Source organism: Delphinapterus leucas, chromosome 14, assembly GCF_059928025.1.
Source record: "Delphinapterus leucas isolate spDelLeu-1000000601 "Yukka" chromosome 14, BTC_Dleu_Yukka2, whole genome shotgun sequence".
Taxonomy (NCBI): domain Eukaryota; kingdom Metazoa; phylum Chordata; class Mammalia; order Artiodactyla; family Monodontidae; genus Delphinapterus; species Delphinapterus leucas.
Window position 1 is genome coordinate 1,929,991 of NC_143142.1, and position 20,577 is coordinate 1,950,567.

A 20,577-nucleotide genomic window follows, 5' to 3' on the forward strand; every position below is an offset into this window, starting at 1 on the left:
GCCAGGGAGGTCCCACAAGATGGCTTCTAATAGCTTCCGCAGGCTACGAGCTTGATCGCTTAATTCCAGTAGGAAAGAGCGTGACTTCCCAATCTTAAAGTTCTCTTTGGACCGGCTCAGGTCCTAGGCTCACCTCTGCATCACTACCATAGTTAGGGAAATGGAATGCATTGATCAGTTTTCTTAGTCTGTTCAGACCACTATAACAGGACACCACATGCTGGGCGACTTGTGAACAGCAGAAATTCAGTTCTCACAGTTCTGGAGGCTGGGAGTCTGAGATCAGGCTGCCAGCCAGCATGGTCGAGTTCTGGTGTGAGCTCTGTTCTGGGTTGCCGGTGGCCGTTTTCTCCTCATGTGGCAGAGAGGCAAGTCAGCTCTCCGGGGCCTCTTTGATAAGGGCACTAACCTCATTCATGAGGGCTCCCCCTTATGACCTGATCACCTCCCAAAGGCCCGCACCTCCTAACACCATCACCTGGGGGCTTAGGGTTTCAACACATGGATACTTGGGAGACACATCAGCCCCCAGCATCACATGGAGCCAGTGTTGGAGAAGGCGCAGGGTGGGGGGGAGACTCTACAACATACATGGAGTATGAGTCTTCATTCTGATTTATTTTCTTGCCTGGATAATAGAAGTGGGTTTTAGGAGATGGTGTCCTGCTAACCTGGCTCTGTGGGAAAAAACAGCACTGCTTGAAGTCTTCGCCTGATTCCATGGTGAAAATCCTCCAACGGGAGCTGATTTCAGGCTACAGCTGCTTCAACATCAACTTTCCTGAGTATTTAACAATTGGAGAAAGTGGCCTCTGGCTTCAGTACACTGTTGGGAGCTTCTCTGTAACTTGCAGCTGGTTGTACCTGGTTAACCCACCCAAGTTGGCAATACCCGCAGGCTACAGCTACCTGATGTCAGGCAGAACTTGGAATTTCCTAAAGGGTGCTTTCCTAGTACTTCGTGAAACTTTTTCTTCCTAGAGGATGATTTCAGGATGCACGGAAGCAATGTGATGACTGTGGCCGTGCAGACTCGAGAGTTGGGGGTCTGTCCTGTGGTTTTTCTGATGTTGTTTACTGGCCGTGCTGACTCTGAAGGCTACCTGTGATTAGAACCCTCTGGTCTTGAAACCTCTTCCAGTAATCCCTATGCATGACACCCAGTTGTTCAGTTTAGATCCAAGTGTGATGCCCTGCACAAATTAATTTGTCATTGATATTGAGGCTCCTTGAAATAACGATGCTTTTAATCTTTCCCGTCCCATGGATATAGATTTTTTTTAATGGTCAGTCTTCCTAGACTTGATAATGAATAAGGCCACTGATCGAGTCTGAATCAGTATGCAATTGTATTTTAAATGCAGCATGCATCTCCGGGCTGGGTTTTACTGCACTCTTAACCAAGGTTACACAGGTCTGCCTTAATAGATTAAAAGCCGAGAGGGCTGTGAAAGCTAATTTATCTGAGACCACGATGGAGGAAATGATGTGTCTCCTTCTGCCACCTCCTTCCTCTTCCAGTTTCATAGCAAGTATCATTTTGAGCAAATTTGAGGCCCTCAGTGTTTAGTCTGCCTCCCCACTTCCTCCCCTTTGTCTTAAAGTAGGAGGGTGACAGACTCCAGGACCTCACAAGCTAGCTTTTCTTGCAGGGAGAGGCGGAGTCCTCAGTGAAGAGGGCAGTGTTCTGACAGAGTGTCTGTAGACTCTAGTGCCTGCCTCAGGACCTTTGCACATGCTGTGCCCTCTGCCTGGGACGCTCTCTCTCTCCATGTCTCAGCATTGAGACTCTTTCTCATCAGTCTCTAGGAGGGACACCTCCTCAGAGAGGCCCACCCTGACCACACTTTTCTAAAGTGGCTCCCCCTTGGGGGAGTGGGGCAGGGATAAATTAAGAGTTTGGGATTAACAGATGCACACTAAGATATATAAAATAGATAAACAACAAGGACCTACTGTATAGCACATGGAACTACCTCAATATTTTGTAATAACCTATAAGGGAAAAGAATTTGAAAAAGAATATATATATTCTGTACACCTGAAACTAACACAACGTTGTAAATCAACTCTACTTCAATTAAAAACAAAGGTTAAAAAAAATAGCTCGCCCTTAGACTTCCCACCCTTTTCTTTCACACGTTCTTATTCTATTTCCTCCTCGGTTTTGTGAGTTGAGATTGTCTTGTTTGCATGTTTGTTGTCTCTCTCTCCCCTGGAATGTGCACTCCTTTGGGGCCAAGACCTTATCTTTCTCTCCCTCTTGTTCACCGATGCACCTGCGCTGTAGGTGGGCCACACATTTCAATGGATGAGTAAATGGGTGAGTGAAGAGCTGTAGTTCTCCACTTCCAGGAAGCCTGCCCCAGGCGAGCTTTCTCTCCCTCCACACGTGTGGGATTCAGCTTTTCCTCATCTGTAATATGGGCAGCCTGCCCTCAGCCTGGGTGATTTCTGGAGAAACCTGTTTTCTTCTTCCCAGTTAGATAGTTGCCACCCGCCTCCCCCAGTCTGTCCTGTTGGTTGTCTGTGTGGCTGGCCTCTTCCTGATGTTAACTGCGTGCCCCTCATGGAGGGCACAGATGACAACAGCCTCCGTGGCCTGTGTGACCGGGGCCAGGACTTGTGCACGTGCCTTACACAGTGGATGGCTCAGGCAGGGGCTTCCCTGTCATCTCAGAACACGAGGTTGGATGGCAGGTCGCCATTTAGGGGAAGGCTTCATTTTCTTTAAAAAAAATTTTTAATAAAAACTTAAAAAAATTTATTATGATTTATTTTTTATTTTTTTTATATTTTGGCCATGCCACACAGCTTGTTTCCTGACCAGAGATTGAACCCGGGCCACTGCAGTGACAGCACTAAATCTTAACCACTAAGCCACCAGGGAACTCAAATTTATAAATTTTTAAAGGTTATTTTCCATTTACAGTTATTGCAAAATATTGGCTCTATTCCCTGTGCTGTACAGTACATCCTTGAGCCTATTTTATACCCAGTAGTTTGTACCTCCCACTGCCCCACCCCTATATTGCCCCCCCTTCCCCTCCCCACTGGCAACCACTAGTTTGTTCTCTGTTTCTGTGAGTCTGCTTCTTTTTTGTTGTATTCACTAGTTTTTGTATTTTTTAGATTCCATATGTAAGTTATGTCTTGCAGTATTTGTCTTTCTCTGTCTGACTTACTTCACTTAGCATCATGCCCTCCAAGTCCATCCATGAGGATGTAAAAGGCAAAACTTAAATCTTTTTTATGGCTGAGTAGTATTCCGTTGTATATATGTACCACATCTTTGCCCATTCATCTCTTGATGGATGCTTCGGTTGCTTCTATATCTCGGCTGTTGTAAACAGTGCTGCTGTGAACATTGGGGTGAATGTATCTTTCCGAATTAGTGTTTTTTTATTTTTCAGATATACCCAGGAGTGGAATTTCTGGGTCGTATGGTAGCTCTAGTTTTAGTTTTTTGAGAAACATCCATACCGTTTTCCACAGTGGCTGCACCAATTTAGGTGTAGCTAGGAAGGTTCCCACCAACAGTCTAAGAAGGTTCTCTTTTCTGTACATCTTCTCCAATATTTGTTATTTGTGTTCTTTTTTTATTTTTATTTTTTAAATTTAATTTATTTTTTTATACAGCAGGTTCTTATTAGTCATCAATTTTATACACATCAGTGTATACATGTCAATCTCAATTGCCCAATTCATCCCACCCCTCCACCCCCCCACCGCTTTCCTCCCTTGGTGTCCATACGTTTGTTCTCTCCATCTGTGTCTCAATTTCTGCCCTGCAAACCGATTCATCTGTACCATTTTTCTAGGTTCCACATGTATGCATTAATATATGATATTTGTTTTTCTCTTTCTGACTTACTTCACTCTGTATGACAGCCTCTGGATTCATCCACGTCTCTACAAATGACCCAATTTCGTTCTTTTTTCTGGCTGAGTAATATTCCATTGTACATACGTGCCACATTTTCTTTATCCATTCATCTGTCCATGGGCATTTAGGTTGCTTCCATGACCTGGCTATTGTAAATAGAGCTGCAGTGAACATTGGGGTGCATATATCTTTTTGAATTATGGTTTTCTCTGGGTATATGCCCAGTAGTGGGATTGCTGGGTCATATGGTAATTCTATTTTTACTTTTTCAAGGAACCTCCATACTGTTCTCCATAGTGGCTGTATCAATTTACATTCCCACCAACAGTGCAAGAGGGTTCCCTCTTCTCCACACCCTCTCCAGCATTTATTGTTTATAGATTCTTTGATGATGGCCATGCTGACTGGTATGAGGTGATACCTCATTGTAGTTTTGATTTGCATTTCTCTAATGATTAGTGATGTTGAGCAGCTTTTCATGTGCTTCTTGGCCATCTGTATGTCTTCTTTGGAGAAATGTCTATTTAGGGCTTCTGCCCATTTTCGGATTGGGTTGTTTGTTTTTTTAATACTGAGCTACATGAGCTGTTTATGTATTTTGGAGATTAATCTTTTGTCCGTTCATTTGTTTGCAAATATTTTCTCCCCTTTTGAGGGTTGTCTTTTCGTCTTGTTTATGGTTTCCTTTGCTGTGCAAAAGCTTTTAAGTTTCATTAGGTCCCATTTGTTTATTTTTGTTTTTATTTCCATTTCTCTAGGAGGTGGATCAAAAGAGACCTTGCTGTGATTTATGTCAAAGAGTGTTCTTCCTATGTTTTCCTCTAAGAGTTTTATAGCATCCGGTCTTACATTTAGGTCTCTAATCCATTTTGAGTTTATTTTTGTGTATGGTGTTAGGGAGTGTTCTAATTTCATTCTTTTACATGTAGCTGTCCAGTTTTCCCAGCACCACTTATTGTAGAGACTGTCTTTTCTCCATTGTATATCCTTGCCTCCTTTGTCATAGATTAGTTGACTATTGGTGCGTGGGTTTACCTCTGGGCTTTCTATCTTGTTCCATTGATCTATGTTTCTGTTTTTGTGCCATACCATATTGTTTTGATTACTGTAGCTTTGTAGTAGAGTCTGAAGTCAGGGAGTCTGATTCCTCCAGCTCCGTTTTTTTCCCTCAAGACTGCTTTGGCTCTTCAGGGTCTTTTGTGTCTCCATATAAATTTTAAGATTTTTTTTGTTCTGGTTCCATAAAAAATGCCATTGATAATTTGATAGGGAGTGCATTGAATCTGTAGATTGCTTTGGGTAGTACAGTCATTTTCACAATGTTGATTCTTCCAGTCCAAGAACATGGTATATCTCTCCATCTGTTTGTATCATCTTTAATTTCTTTCATCAGTGTCTTGTAGTTTTCTGCATACAGGTCTTTTGTCTCCCAAGGTAAGTTTATTCCTAAGTATTTTATTCTTTTTGTTGCAATGGTAAATGGGAGTGTTTCCTTAATTTCTCTTTCAGATTTTTCATCATCAGTGTATAGGAATGCAGGAGATTTCTGTGCATTAATTTTGTATCCTGCAACTTTACCAGATTCATTGATTAGCTCTAGTAGTTTTCTGGTGGCATCTTTAGGATTCTCTATGTATAGTATCATGTCATCTGCAAACAATGACAGTTTTACTTCTTCTTTTCCAATTTGTATTCCTTTTACTTCTTTTTCTTCTCTGCTGTGGCTAGGGCTTCCAAAACTATGTTGAATACTAGTGGTGAGAGTGGACATCCTTGTCTTGTTCCTGATATTAGAGGAAATGCTTTCAGTTTTTCACCATTGAGAGTGATGTTTTCTGTGGGTTTGCCGTATATGGCCTTTATTATGTTGAGGTAGCTTCCCTCTATGCCCACTTTCTGGAGAGTTTTTATCATAAATCGGTGTTGAATTTTGTCAAAAGCTTTTTCTGCACCTATTGAGATGATCATATGGTTTTTCTTCTTCAGTTTGTTAATATGTATCACATCGATTGATTTGCATATATTGAAGAACCCTTGCGTCCCTGGGATAAATCCCACTTGATCATGGTGTATGATCCTTTTAATGTGTTGTTGGATTCTGTTTGCTAGAATTTTGTTGAGGATTTTTGCATCTATACTCATCAGTGATATTGGTCTGTAACTTTCTTTTTTTGTAGTATCTTTGTCTGGTTTTGGTATCAGGGTGATGGTGGCCTCATAGAATGAGTTTGAGAGTGTTCCTTTCTCTGCAATTTTTTGGAAGAGTTTGAGAAGGATGGGTGTTAGCTCTTCTCTAAATGTTTGATAGAATTCACCTGTGAAGCCATCTGGTGCTGGACTTATTTTTGTTGGAAGTTTTTTGTTTTTTGTTTTTTTTTTGTGGTACGTGGGCCTCTCACTGTTGTGGCCTCTCCCGTTGCGGAGCACAGCCTCCGGACGCACAGGCTCAGCGGCCATGGCTCACGGGCCTAGCTGCTCTGCGGCATGTGGGATCTTCCCAGACCGGGGCACGAACCCCTGTCGCCTGCATTAGCAGGCGGACTGTCAGCCACTGCCCCACCAGGGAAGCCCTTGTTGGAAGATTTTAAATCACAGTTTCAGTTTCATTACTTGTGATTGGTCTGTTCATATTTTCTATTTCTTTCTGGTTCAGTCTTGGAAGGTTATACCTTTCTAAGAATTTGTCCATTTCTTCCAGGTTGTCCATTTTATTGGCATACAGCTGCTTGTAGTAGTCTCTTAGGGTGCTTTGTATTTCTGCGGTGTCTGTTGTAACTTCTTTTTCATTTCTAATTTTATTGATTTGAGTCCTCTCCTTCTTTTTCCTGATGAGTCTGGCTAATGGTTTATCAATTTTGTTTATCTTCTCAAAGAACCAGCTTTTAGTTTTATTGATCTTTGCTATTGTTTTCTTTGTTTCTGTTTCATTTATTTCTGCTCTGATCTTTATGATTTCTTTCCTTCTGCTACTTTGGGTTTTGTTTGTTCTTCTTTCTCTAGTTCCTTTAGGTGTAAGGTTCGATTGTTTATTTGAAATGTTTCTTGTTTCTTGAGGTAGGCTTGTATAGCTATAAACTTCCCTCTTAGAACTGCTTTTGCCGCATCCCATAGGTTTTGGATTGTCATGTTTTTATTGTCATTTCTCTCTAGGTATTTTTTGATTTCCTCTTTGATTTCTTCAGTGATCTCTTGGTTATTTAGTAACGTATTGTTTAGCCTCCATGTGTTTGTGTTTTTGACGCATTTTTTCCCTGTAACTGATTTCTAATCTCATACTGTTGTGGTCAGAAAATATGCTTGATATGATTTCAATTTTCTTAAATTTAGTGTGGCTTGATGTGTGACCCAAGACGTGATCTATCCTGGAGAATGTTCCGTGCGCCCTTGAGAAGAAAGTGCAATCTTCTGGTTTTGGATGGAATGTCCTATAAATATCAATTAAATCTATCTGGTCTGTTGTGTCATCTAAAGCTTGTGTTTCCTAATTAATTTTCTGTCTGGATGATCTGTCCATCGGTGTAAGTGAGGTGTTAAAGCCCCGCCCCCCACTCTTATTGTGTTACTGTCGATTTCCTCTTTTATAGCTGTTAGCAGTTGCCTTATGTATTCAGGTGCTCCTATGTTGGGTGCATATATATTTATAATTTTTATATCTTCTTCTTGGATTGATCCCTTGATCATTATGTAGTGTCCTTCCTTGTCTCTTATAGCATTCTTTATTTTAAAGTCTATTTTATCTGATATGAGCATTGCTACTCCAGCTTTCTTTTGATTTCCATTTGCATGGAATATCTTTTTCCATCCCCTCACTTTCAGTCTGAATGTGTCCCTAGGTCTGAAGTGGGCCTCTTGTAGACAGCATATATAAGGGTCTTGTTTTTGTATCCATTCAGCCAATCTGTGTCTTTTAGTTAGAGAATTTAATCCATTTACATTCAAGGTAATTTTTGATATGTATGTTCCTATGACCATTTTCTTAATTGTTTTGTTTTTGTTTTTGTAGGTCCTTTTCTTCTCTTGTGTTTCCCACTTAGAGAAGTTCCTTTGGCATTTGTTGTAGAGCTGGTTTGGTGGTGCTGAGTTCTCTTAGCTTTTGCTTGTCTGTAAAGCTTTTGATTTCTGCATCAAGTCTGAATGAGATCCTTGCCGGGTAGAGTAATCTTGGTTGTAGGTTCTTCCCTTTCATCACTTTACGTATATCATGCCACTCCCTTCTGGCTTGCAGAGTTTCTGCTGAGAAATCAGCTGTTAACCTTATGGGAGTTCCCTTGTATGTTATTTGTCGTTTTTCCCTTGCTGCTTTCAATAATTTTTCTTTGTCTTTAATTTTTGCCTACTTGATTGCTGTGTGTCTCGGCATGTTTCTCCTTGGGTTTATCCTGTGTGGGACTCTCTGCGCTTCCTGGACTTGGGTGGCTATTTCCTTTCCCATGTTTGTTAAGGAAGTTTTTGACTATAATCTCTTCACATATTTTCTGGGGTCCTCTCTCTCTCTCTTCTCCTTCTGGGACCCCTATAATGTGAATGTTGTTGCGTCTAATGTTGTCCCAGAGGTCTCTTAGGCTGTCTTCATTCTTTTCATTCTTTTTTCTTTATTCTGTTCCGCAGCAGTGAATTCCACCATTCTGTCTTCCTGGTCACTTACCTGTTCTTCTGCCTCAGTTATTCTGCTGTTGATTCCTTCTAGTGTATTTTTCACTTCAGTTATTGTATTGTTCATCTCTGATTGTTCTTTAATTCTTCTAGGTCTTTGTAAAACATTTCTTGCATCTTCTCAGTGTTTGCCTCCATACTTTTTCCAAAGTCCTGGATCATCTTCACTATCATTATTCTGAATTCTTTTTCTGGAAGGTTGTCTATCTCCACTTCATTTAGTTGTTTTTCTGGGGTTTTATCTTGTTCCTTCATCTGGTACATAGCCCTCTGCCTTTTCATCTTGTCTGTCTTTCTGTGAATGTGGTTTTTGTTCCACAGGCTGCAGGATTGTAGTTCTTCTTGCTTCTGCTGTCTGCCCTGTGGTGGATGAGGCTATGTAAGAGGCTTGTGCCAGTTTCCTGATGGGAGGGACTGGTGGTGGGTAGAGCTGACTGTTGCTGTGGTGGGCAGAGCTCAGTAAAACTTTAACCTGCTTGTCTGCTGATGGGTGGGGCTTCCTTCCCTCCCTGTTGGTTGTTTGGCCTGAGGCAACCCAACACTGAAGCCTACCTGGACTCTTCCTTGGGGCTAATGACAGACTCTGGGAGGGCTCACGCCAAGGAGTACTTCCCAGAACTTCTGCTGCCAGTGTCCTTGTCCCCACGGTGAGCCACAGCCACCACCTGCCTCTGCAGGAGACCCTCCAACACTAGCAGAGAGGTCTGGTTCAGTCTCCTACGGGGTCACCGCTCCTTCCCCTGGGTCCCGATGCGCACACTACTTTGTGTGTGCCCTCCAAGAGTGGAGTCTCTGTTTCCCCCAGTCCTGTCAAAGTCCTGCAGTCAAATCCCACTAGTCTTCAAAGTCTGATTCTCTGGGAATTCCTCCTCCCGTTGCCGGACCCCCAGGCTGGGAAGCCTGATGTGGGGCTCAGAACCTTCACTCCAATGGGTGGACTTCTGTGGTATAAATGTTCTCCAGTCTCTGAGTCACCGACCTAGCAGTTACGGGATTTGATTTTACTGTGGTTGCGCCGCTGCTACCGTCTCACTGTGGCTTCTCCTTTGTCTTTGGATGTGGGGTATCTTTTTTGCTGATTTCCAGTGTCTTCCTGTCGATGATTGTTCGGCAGTTAGTTGTGATTTCGGTGCTCTCGCAAGAGGGAGTGAGAGCACGTTTCTCTACTCCACCATCTTGAACCAATCTTCTATTTCTGTTCTTTTTGATGATAGCTATTCTGACAGGTGTGAGGTGACATTTCATTGTGGTTTTGATTTGCATTTTCCTGATGATTTGTGATGTTGAGCGTCTTCATGTGCCTGTTGGCCATCTTTATTTCCTTTTTGGAAAAATGTCTCTTCAAGTCTTTTGCCCATTTTTTAATAGGGTTGGTTGTTTTTTGATGTTGAGTTGTATGAGCTACTCAACTAGCTCATACTAGTGTATATATTTTGGATATTAATCCCTTATTGATCATATCATTGGCCAGTATTTTCTCCCATTCCGTAGGTTGTCTTTTTGTTTTGTTTATGGTTTTCTTTGCTGTGCAAATGTTTTTAAGTTTAATTAAGCCCCATTTGTTTATTTTTGCTTTTATTTCCTTTACTTTCGGCAATGGATCCAAAAAAATATTGCTACAATTTATGTCAAAGAATGTTATGCCTGTGTTTTCCTCTTACATTTAGCTTTTTAATCCGTTTTGTGTTTTATTTTTGTATATGGTGCTAGAGAATATTCTAATTTCATTCTTTTACCAGTAGCCGTGCATTTTTCCCAGCACCACTTTTTGAGGAGACTGTCTTTTCTCCACTGTATATTCTTGCCTTCTTTTTTGTAGATTAATTGACCACACGTGCATGGGTTTATTTCTAGGCTTTCTATCCTGTTCCGTTGATCTCTATGTCTGTTTTTAATGCCAGTACTACTGTTTTGATGACTGTAGCTTTGTAGTATAGTCTGAAGTCAGGGACCCTGATTCCTCTAGCTCTGTTCTTCTTTCTCAAGATTGTCTGGCTATTTGGGGTCTTTTGTGTTTCCATACGAATTTTTAAAGGGGGAAGGGCTTCATCTGACTGACTGTCAGTCAGTCCACAAGTCAGCACCCCCAGGGTAGCTGTGAGAGGTGGACAATCAGGTGTTTGGAGAGTGGGGAATTTCAGAGCGGGTCCAAGACTCTCAGGTGAGGCTATGAATCTGTACAATCAGCTAGGGTCTGAGAAAAGCTTTGGTGGAGATGAGCTGAAGGACTCTTTTGGCTTCCTACCAACCCCTCATTCCCAGTGAGAGGCAGTGTGCTGTGGTGGTTACAGCACGTGTTTCAGTTAAGAGGGAATGCTTGCTGACTCGCTGTGTGATCTTGAACACGTAGCTTGGTTTTCTCATGCAAGAAATGGATATAATGAGAGGACTGGATTCATAAATTTGTTTCTATAAGGATTAAATGAGGTGAATAAGGCCTGGCACTTAGAAGAGGATAAATAAATGTTAGTTGATGTTGGTTGTTAAAATAACAAAAGTTGTTATTTTTATTGGGACAGCCTGGCTTCTAAGACTAAACTCAGAGCTCCAGGTAGAGCAAGGGACCTTCCTGTAGTTTGGGCTACCCTTTGGGACATCCCGGATAGAGAACCATGTTCTCTCTTTCAATCAGTCTTTAAAATTTTTTTAAAAATCTTTTTTTCTTTCAGTTTTATTGAGTATAATTGGCATATAGCACTGTACAAGTGGAAGGTGTATGGCATGATGTTTTGATTTACATACCTCATGAAGTGATTATCCCATTAAGTTTAGTGAACATCCATCATCTCATATAGATACAAAATTAAAGAAATAGAAAAACATTTTTCCTTGTGATGAGAACTCAAGATTTAGCCTCATGATAACTTCCCTGTATAACATACAGCAGTGTTAATTATATCTATCGTACTGTGCATTATCTCTCTAGTACTTATTTATCTTTTTTTTGAGTCAATATTTTTATAGATTATACTCCATTTAAAGTTATTATAAAATATTGGCTATATTCCCTGTGCTGTACAGTATATCCTTGTAGCTTATTTATTTATACATGCTAGTTTGTACCTCTAATCCTACACCCCTATTTTGCCCCTCCCCCGCCACTGCTGATCACTAGTTTGTTCTCTGTATCTGTGAGTCTCTTTCTGTTACATCGTATTCAATCAGTCTTTTATTTTATTTATTTATTGGCCACGCCATGTGACTTGCGAGATCTTAGTTCCCCGACCAGGGATCGAACCCGAGCCCCTGGCAGTGGAAAGCTAACCACTGGACCGCCATGGAATCTCCTTATTTTTATTTTACTTAAACTTTTTTTTTATTGAGGTAGGAACACTTAATATGAAATCTACCTTCTTAACAGAATTTTTAAGTGCATAATTCAGCATTGTTAACTAGAAGCACAACATTTTACAGCAGGTCTCTAGAACTGAATCATATTGGATGAGGGAAACAGAATAGAGAGTCCAGAGATAAACCCACACAGACACAGTCAACTGGTCTTTGACTGGGGCACCAAGGCCACACAACAAATGGCGCTGGGAAAACTGGATATCCACATGCAAAAGAATGAAACTGGACTCTTACATCATACACCAAAATCAACTCAAAATGGATAAAGATTTAAATGTAGACCTGGAACTATAAAACTGCCAAAAGAAAGCAGAAGGGGAAAGCTTCATGGCACTGGGCTTTGCAATGATTTCGGCCTTATAGTTCCACACTGTCCCCAATCTTTGCAAAAATGCAAAGATTTTTCAGACACCGAGGGCAGCAGGCTGCAGAGGGCTGTGTTTAGACACGGGTTCGACCCTGGGCTCTGCTATTTGCAAGTTGTGTGACCTCTTGTGGGCCTCAGTTTTCTCATCTGTACAATGGGTGTAGATGGACGTATACTGGACTTGTGCTTGTGCTGATCAGTGCTCGTTGCCCAGCATCCAGGGGCCCAGGTCTGGTGCAGCAATGCTTGGCGACCCCTCTCTGTGCTGACCACGGCCTGCAGTGCTTGTGGTACATTCTCTGCCCTGTACCTGTAAGGGGAAGTTGAGGGGCCCTCGATGCGCTGACTCATTTTCCAGGGCTCACCCAGCAGGGCCACGCGCTTCATTCCCTACGATCCTGAGACCAACACATACGCAATCTGTTTTTCTGCTTTAAACTCCTGTTAATTCTCAGGCACTGATGAGGGCCTCTCAGCTCAGGGGGCTGATTAGAAGAGAGGAATTGAGTGGGACAATTCTGATGCCGAAGAAGGGAAGGACGGGGAGAGTCATAATCCCAAAACAAGCTGGTGTGAGATCGAGCTTAATGTTCAACACGTCATCTGTCAAACAGTCATCCTCCGGCCACTTGGAGGGCGGCCCCCCGAGGTTCGGGTCAGGTGGTGTGGTCTGGATAATCACTTAGCTTTCTCTCTTTGAAATGGCAAACAACAGACTAGGAACGAGGACTCTGGCACTTGTGTAATTTTGTAATTATGATGTCGCACATTTAAGTGGCTCAGAATAAACAGGGCACTGGACTCACAAAAGATGTGTAATAATTGGTTAAATTGATGGTGACGCCGAGGTTGTTCTGGGTGCTGGGAGGGCTGCCGTCTTGGCTTGATTTAGCCTTAACAGGGGTAGGTGTTTCTTGTCTTTGGTTTAGAACATTCCTACAAGTTTTCTAGTATTAAAGTTTTCAATTCAACATTTCCAAAGGCTATTTCTCACGTTTGGAAAGAGAAGGCTTTTTTCTTTGAAAACATTGGCAGTTGAGAGCCATTATCCTTTTCCCCTCGGTCTGTACTGGCCATCTGACCTACGGGGCTGCTCGTCGCGGGGCAGCAGTAAAGCCCTGTGGCCGAGTGCAGTCCATGCAGCCAGACTGCCACAGTAAGTTCAAATCCTGACTTCTCGCCTCCCAAGCTGTGTGACCCACAGGGTGACTAACTTCTCTGTGCCTCGGGGTCTTCCCCGGTAATATGTGCAGAGAATCACGGTACTGACCTCGGGGGTCCTTTGAGGATGCAATGGGACACTTTACTGAGAGCAGTGCTTAGTCTATAAGAAGTCCTCACAGTCGTAGCTGCTCTCATTCGTGCTAATAGTTAACATTAAAACAGAAAATCAAATTCCTGAAATAAGTTTATTTTAGAAGTAACACCAGACGAACCGGTTTGCAGGGCAGAAATAACGACACAGATGTAGAGAGCAAACGTATGGATACCAAGGGGGGAAAGTGGCGGGGTGGGGGGATGAATTGGGCGATTGGGATTGACATGTATCCATTGATGTGTATAAAAGGGATGTCTAACAAGAACCTGCTGTACAAAAAGAAAAAAGAAAAGGAAAGTAACACCATACACTGGACTTCAGTTTGAAAATAAAGAAGTGATTGGGCTGAAGAAAAGCCTCATCTGTGGTAGACGGGTGGACACGCAACTGTTCCAGGGCTTTTAGGGAGAGCAAACTTTATTTTCATGTAAGGTGATTAAGCAGATGAAATAGCTCTTGTGCAGTAAGCGTGTGTAATTGAATGCAGGCGTTGCCTCTGGGATCTAGGCTCAGGTACACAGCACCCTCTGCAGTGGCCCCTTTCTCTGGTTCTCAGGGCCTTTATCTTTGAGCAACATTGATGCTTCCAGGTGGTGGGTCTTTCGCCACCTTCCTTCGTGGCTGAAATGGCTACGATGGAGAGTAACACGGTGAGGAATCCACTGAGTGGGTTTGCAAGCCCTGGGGCGCCTCGTGCAGCCTGGAGACATGCTGTGTGTCTGAAGGGAGAGCTAATAATTCAAACCAACGAGGGCCAATGAGAAAGTGAGCGAGCAGCCCCGGGGGCAAGCATCCCAGATCAGAAATGCCGGATGCTGGGCGCTCCCTTGCACACCATCCTTGATGGCGTGGTCCACGCGTCTGCGGCTCTCTAGGATTATTTTATTGACTTACATCTCTGGAGAATGTAGCAGCCGGACTACTTTTCCTGGGGGAGGTTTTTATCTCGGCTTTCAATTTTCACTAGTTAATGTACTGTCACTCGTGGCCAAGCAGAAACACAAGAAATGAAATCTTTTATTCAACGGATAGTCACAGAGCCCTTTCCGTGAGCCAGGCGCATTCTGAGGACCGGGGCCGTGACAGGGTCGTCCCAAGCTCTGGCCGTCGGAGAGCGCATATCCTCCTTGGGCACATCGGATGCCCTCAACGTGGTGAAGAGGAAGAAATCCACTCACCCAGAGTGGGGTAGAAGCTTGTTGTGTGCAAAAGAAGAGCAATGAAAGGGGTGGGGATACTTTCCGGGTCAATTAAAAAATCAATAGACTTTTTACAAAAGGTCAGTTTTAGGCTGACAGAAATGATGATCAGAAAGTAGAGAATTCCCACGGACCTCCGCTCTTCCCGGCCCACAGTTGCCCATATTACCCACAGCTTGCATCAGTGGGTACATTTATCACAATTGATGCGCCAGCGTTGATACATGATTATTATTATTATTTATGGTCATAAGCTCGATGAGTTTTATTTTTATTTATTTTTTTAATTGAAGTATAGTTGGTTTACAATGTTGTGTTGATTACCGCTGTACAGAAAGATGACTCAGTTATGCACACACGTTCTTTTTCATCTTCTTTTCCATGATGGTTTATCACAGGATACTGAACAGAGTTCCCTGTGCTCTACCTCGTTGTTGCTGCACTGATACATTATTATTAACTACAGTCCAGAGTTTACTGAGGGTTCGCTCTTGGTGGTGTGCGTTCTGTGGGTCTGGACAAATGTACGTGACACGTGTCCGCCATTACGGTCTCATACAGAACAGCTTTTCTGCCCTGAAAGTTCCCTGTGCTCTGCCTATTCATCCCTCCCTCCCCCGCCCCGCCCCCCAGTAACCACTGATCTCTTCATTTTCTCCATGGTTTTGCCTTTTCCGGAATGTCACAGAGTTAGAATCGCATAGCAGGTAGCTTCTCCAGATGGGCTCCTTTCACTTACTCGTATGGCTTTAAGGTTCTTCTACATCCTTTCATGGCTTGATAGCTCATTTTATCTTAGTGTTGAATCATAACCCATTGTCGGGATGGACCGCGGTTTGTTTATCCATCACCCACTGAAGGACATCTTGGGTGCTTGTGAGGGTATTTTCAGATCCCAACAGTGGATATTCCCAAAATAGGGCAGCTTTCCTATCTATTGATCCAGGGAGACCCCGGAGAAATCAGGCAGGTGAAACATTAGGGGATGGCTATGCTTTTGGACATGAATTGAGTAATTCACAAGTTATTCACCTAATGTCATCTTGTAGCAAATAGATATTACTGATGTCACCACACCAAGGAAGTTGGAGGTGGGTCTTTACACCCCACGGTCATTAAATTCACATATTGCAAAACCTGATTTTCTCAACAGTCTATCCAATGCCCAAAACACTGACAAAATTCACCAAATAGCTAAGAAAATCTTAATAACCAAAGTCAGTAGAGCTGGTATGATACAGGGTACTAGTAATTTGGACAATCTTTCTTCTTTTTCTCATGAGCTGTACACTAAGAGATCCAAGTGTAGGGAAGAAGGTTGCTGGATGAATAACAAATAAAAACAACATACACAAATAGCTAGAGGATATTTATACCAAGCTTCTATAGCTCCGTCTCACTCTGTTACTCATTAGGACTGGTTCCGATCAAGTCTTATAAGTCTTTTTCTCCCAGCAAACAATGCGGGGAATACTTTGACAAGTCCTTCATCTTCATTAATTTCTGGTTTCCTCATATGTGGCCCAAATCTTCTGTTTTAATTATGCTGCTCTTACTATATTATACTACTTCCATTTTAATGAGACTGCTTCTTGAACTCACTAATTTTGTAACTAATTACACCAAAATATTGCGCTTTCTCCTGTGTAATCTGCTATTTTATTCGTTCATTCCTTTATTCAACACATGGTTATTGTGCATTTACTGTGTTCCAGGCACCAGTCTCAGGGGACATAGTGGGGAGTGAGATGGATAAGGGACCTGACCTTCTAATGGGGCCACAGAAGATAAACATTTTTCATTGATGATGGTGGGGGGTGGGTAGCTGCCGTGTGCTTTAGACTGAATGGTCAGGGGACAGCTTCTATGGAGAAGCGATGTCTGAGCCAAGACCTGAAGACAGAAAGGGAGCAGGGTGGGTAAAAATTGAAGATTCAGTTCAGCAAAACATCTCGGGGCAGAAATCCAGTGGCTATGGAGTATGGAATATTTTATTTATGCCACTACAAACACTTTTCCTATTTTTGATTTTCTATTTCCTGTTTCCTACTCCATCGGTCTGGGTCCCATAGTGAGGAAGATGTGGGGCAGGGCTATAGCTGACGCTCCACAGACACAGTATGAGTGGGAAATAAACCTCTGTCATTTGAAACCACTGATATTTGAGGACTATTTGTTACCATAGCATTACCAAGCTCATCCTGACTGGTACATATTTCAAGGCAACATTGAAGATTCCATTCAGTTGGTATTTCAACAAATGTTTGAGTAGCTTCTTTGGCTGGACAGTATGGATTGCTTAGAATAGCACACAGAACATGGTAGGCAAGGTCCCTACCCTCATGGGGCCTATGGTCTCCTGGGGGACAGGCAGTTGGGACATGGGCCTGCCTGGGTTGTGGGTTTTCTACAGTGGTCGTCAGCAGCCTGTCCAGTAGGTATAGAGAGGGTGGGCTGTTGGTTAACCTAGGGGTTGGGGTCTCGCCAGGCTGATACCTGGGGATCAGAGGGAAGAAAAGCTTAGGATACACTGACAAGAGGGTAGTTTGGAGGGCAGAGTCCAAGCTATGTGGGTAAGGAAATGAAGAGAGGAAGGGGCTTGTTGGGGGGGTGGGGCAGAGGAGAAAGAAGAGCCTGGGCAGTAGTAGGGCTTCATGTGGCTGAAACAAAGAAATCAGACGAAATACAGGTTTTACATTCTCAAGAAAAAATTACCAGGAGGCAGGAACAGTAGCAGGAATGAGAATTAAGAGGGTACCTCCACTGCTTAGGGTTCTCTGGGGACCAGGAGTCGTTCACGCTGCCACCTGACTTGAGTCTTCTCAGCTCTAAACATCAGACCATTCTCGGGAGCCTATGACTTAATTAATGCCATTATTTCCGGGTGCTGGAGCCCCCGCTATTACTGAGTGAATGCATGTAAAGCATTCCACAATGGAAAACTTTTGACAGAGACGAACTCCTTTCTCACCGACTTCATCGCCCCTTCAGTTTTTCTTGCGGATTCCCAAACATCTCCACCTTCTCTCTGTCTCCAACGGTGCACGCTTCTGGCAAGAGAACAGAGATGCATCCTCGTTCTTTTCCCAAGAATCCAGTCCCCAAGTGTGGCTCCCTCTCTGTCCTGCATCTCATGGAGGATGTGTTTGGGGTGGGCTGATTCGGAGGGAAGAAGAGTGATGGAGGAAGGGAAGGTGGTGTCCTGTAACACTATTCGTTGTCAAAACACACGTTTCACCCGTGGCTCTGAAAGCCATGTTCTTTTTTATCTGCGTGACTCATTATGACAGATACGCCATGTGCTGAGCAGTTCCCATTTGGAGATTGAATTACCATCCCATTCAGCTGACACAAAGCAGTTCCTGGCCGGCTCGGGCAGTCCATGAATAAGTAAACAGTCTTCCAGTTTGACGCCGAGCACAAACATCGGAGGAGGCTTGGAGAGGCTGGTGCCTGCGGGGGGGCAGGCAGCCCAGGCTAGTGCGTCTGACACACTAGGGCACTGATCCCCAGCATCTTGTAAGTACCCGCTTTGGGGGATGGGGAAGGGTCTGAGGGTTAATGAGATATGGCTTATTCACAGAGGCAGGAAAATCACCCTCCTGGATTGGGCTGGCTCAAGACTGGAGAACTGCCCTTCCGCTCTGAGACCCAGGTAGAGGTATTTTGCAGCCTCGGAGACTGTGATCCTTCCCGGTTTCAAAGCCTTTGGGTCTTACTTGTGTCGTCGATCCCTGTTGCTACCCTGTACTCATTTACTTCCCAGTCTGTCCCCAGGCCAGCGTCAGGGCTGCAAGGATCCTTTGCACCAAGGGTCAGTTCATTGGGTAAATTGTGAGCAGGACACTCAGAATAAATATACTGTCCCTCAGGACAAAGACAGCTGTTCAGTTTGCTGAAGTGTGGAGCGCTCCTTATTTGTCCGCCCAACCTCACTTGCTCAGGGGAGCTCTGCTCCAGGGGAGACCATTTGCTTTTGCTCATTTGAGCATCACACAGTGGGCGTTACAAACAGCACGTATTTCAAGTTGCAGTGTCTCCGGTGGACGTTTCTACCTTTGTTTTGTGTTCAGTTTGGGGACAGCATTGGCCAATTCTTTAAGCCCAGCTTGTGAGACTGGGTTTGACACTGTGAAGTTTTCAGGTAATGAATATAACTAGAGAATGATATTTTTATATCATGTAAGTGCAATATTTGTTGAAATAATATGTGTGAAAATGTCAGGAAGCATGTGCTGGCTGTTAGACTAGTGGACTCTTTGTGTGTGTGTGTGTGTCCTATGTATTGTATGTATATATGTATGTATGTATTTTTTATTTTATATTGAAATATAGTTGGTTTACAATGTCGTGTTAGTTTCAGGTGTACAGCAAAGTGATTCAGTTATACATATACATGTATCTGTTCTTTTTCAGAATCTTTTCCCATATAGGCTGTTACAGAGTATTGAGCAGAGTTCCCTGTGCTCTACAGTAGGTCCCTGTGGATTATCTATTTTATTTATGGTAGTGTGTACATGTTAATCCCAAATTCCTAATTTATCTCTCCCCGCCCCACCTTTCTCCTTTGGTGACCATAAGTTTGTATTCTAAGAAGGCCAGTGGATTCTATTCTATTTTTTCTATTTATTCTGGTATTAAATGGATAGATGAAATGAATGGAGTGTATGCTGAACACGAAGTAGCTAGAACGGGATCTTCCCTCATGGCAGAAGGATTTATTCCGCACTCCGTGATGGGCATGTTTATAGGGCAAAGCAGGTGAGCAGTGTTTTCAGTTGCTTGGCATTTGATAGCAGCAGTAAATTGTGCATTAATAAATCATTGCTTTTCTTTCCCTATTTGCCCCAACAGTTCTGTTAATTAAAACTTTGTATGAAGTGATAGTCGAGCCGTACATCGTTTTACTTCAGACTCATTAGAGTTGGTTCTGCACATCCCCTAAAAGGCATTATCTTGCCGGACCACTTTTGAATTAATAATAATCATACTTCACATGTAAGCATGTAGAGGGTTTCTTTTTGTGCTTTATAATCATTAAGAAGCTCTCCAGTCAGCTTGGTGAAATGGAGCAACATTATAGCCGCTTAGCCCCTCTTAGGAGTGGGCTGGGGAAAAGGGGCAGAGAGCAGAAAGGTGGTTGAAGATGCATGATCCCAGAGCCCAGAAACATGAAGGAAGGGAAGAGGTGAATCTACTTAATCTATGCAGAGAGCACCCAAATTCACTAAACGCACTGAGGAGCTAGGAATTCTTGTCCCACTTACTTTTTCTCTTTCACAGAATTAGGAGATATTCGCACAGCTTGCAAGTTTTCATGGTTTCTTGTATTCTTTTTTTTTTTTTTTTATGTCATCTTTAACCATTTCTCTTAGAGAGACCTCGTTGGAAGGTCTTGGGGGATTTGCATTAAGAGGAGTTGGTCAACACAGATGCAGTGCTTCTGCGGTGGGATTCTCACTGGAGATCTCTGTGCTTTGAATCACTTTCCATTTGGCCCACTTGATGGTGTATAGAGACCACCCTGCGTTTTCATGGCTTAGTTTGTTGTTCAGTTTTAGAGTAAGATCGTGACAACTTGGTGGACGTGGACGTCTGTGGGGCTTGTCAGCGGTGGGCTCACTCCAGGGTAGTTGCAGGGAACCGAACATCTGTCATGGAAGTTCCCAGTGTCACCATATGGAGGTCTTTGCCCTTGGGTGATTGTTTTCTACCAAAATGATATTTCCAATCTCCTGCCCGGCTTGAGGGTCGTGTGGGGAAATGCCCAACTACTTCCGCCACGCATCGGGGCTGGGGTGGG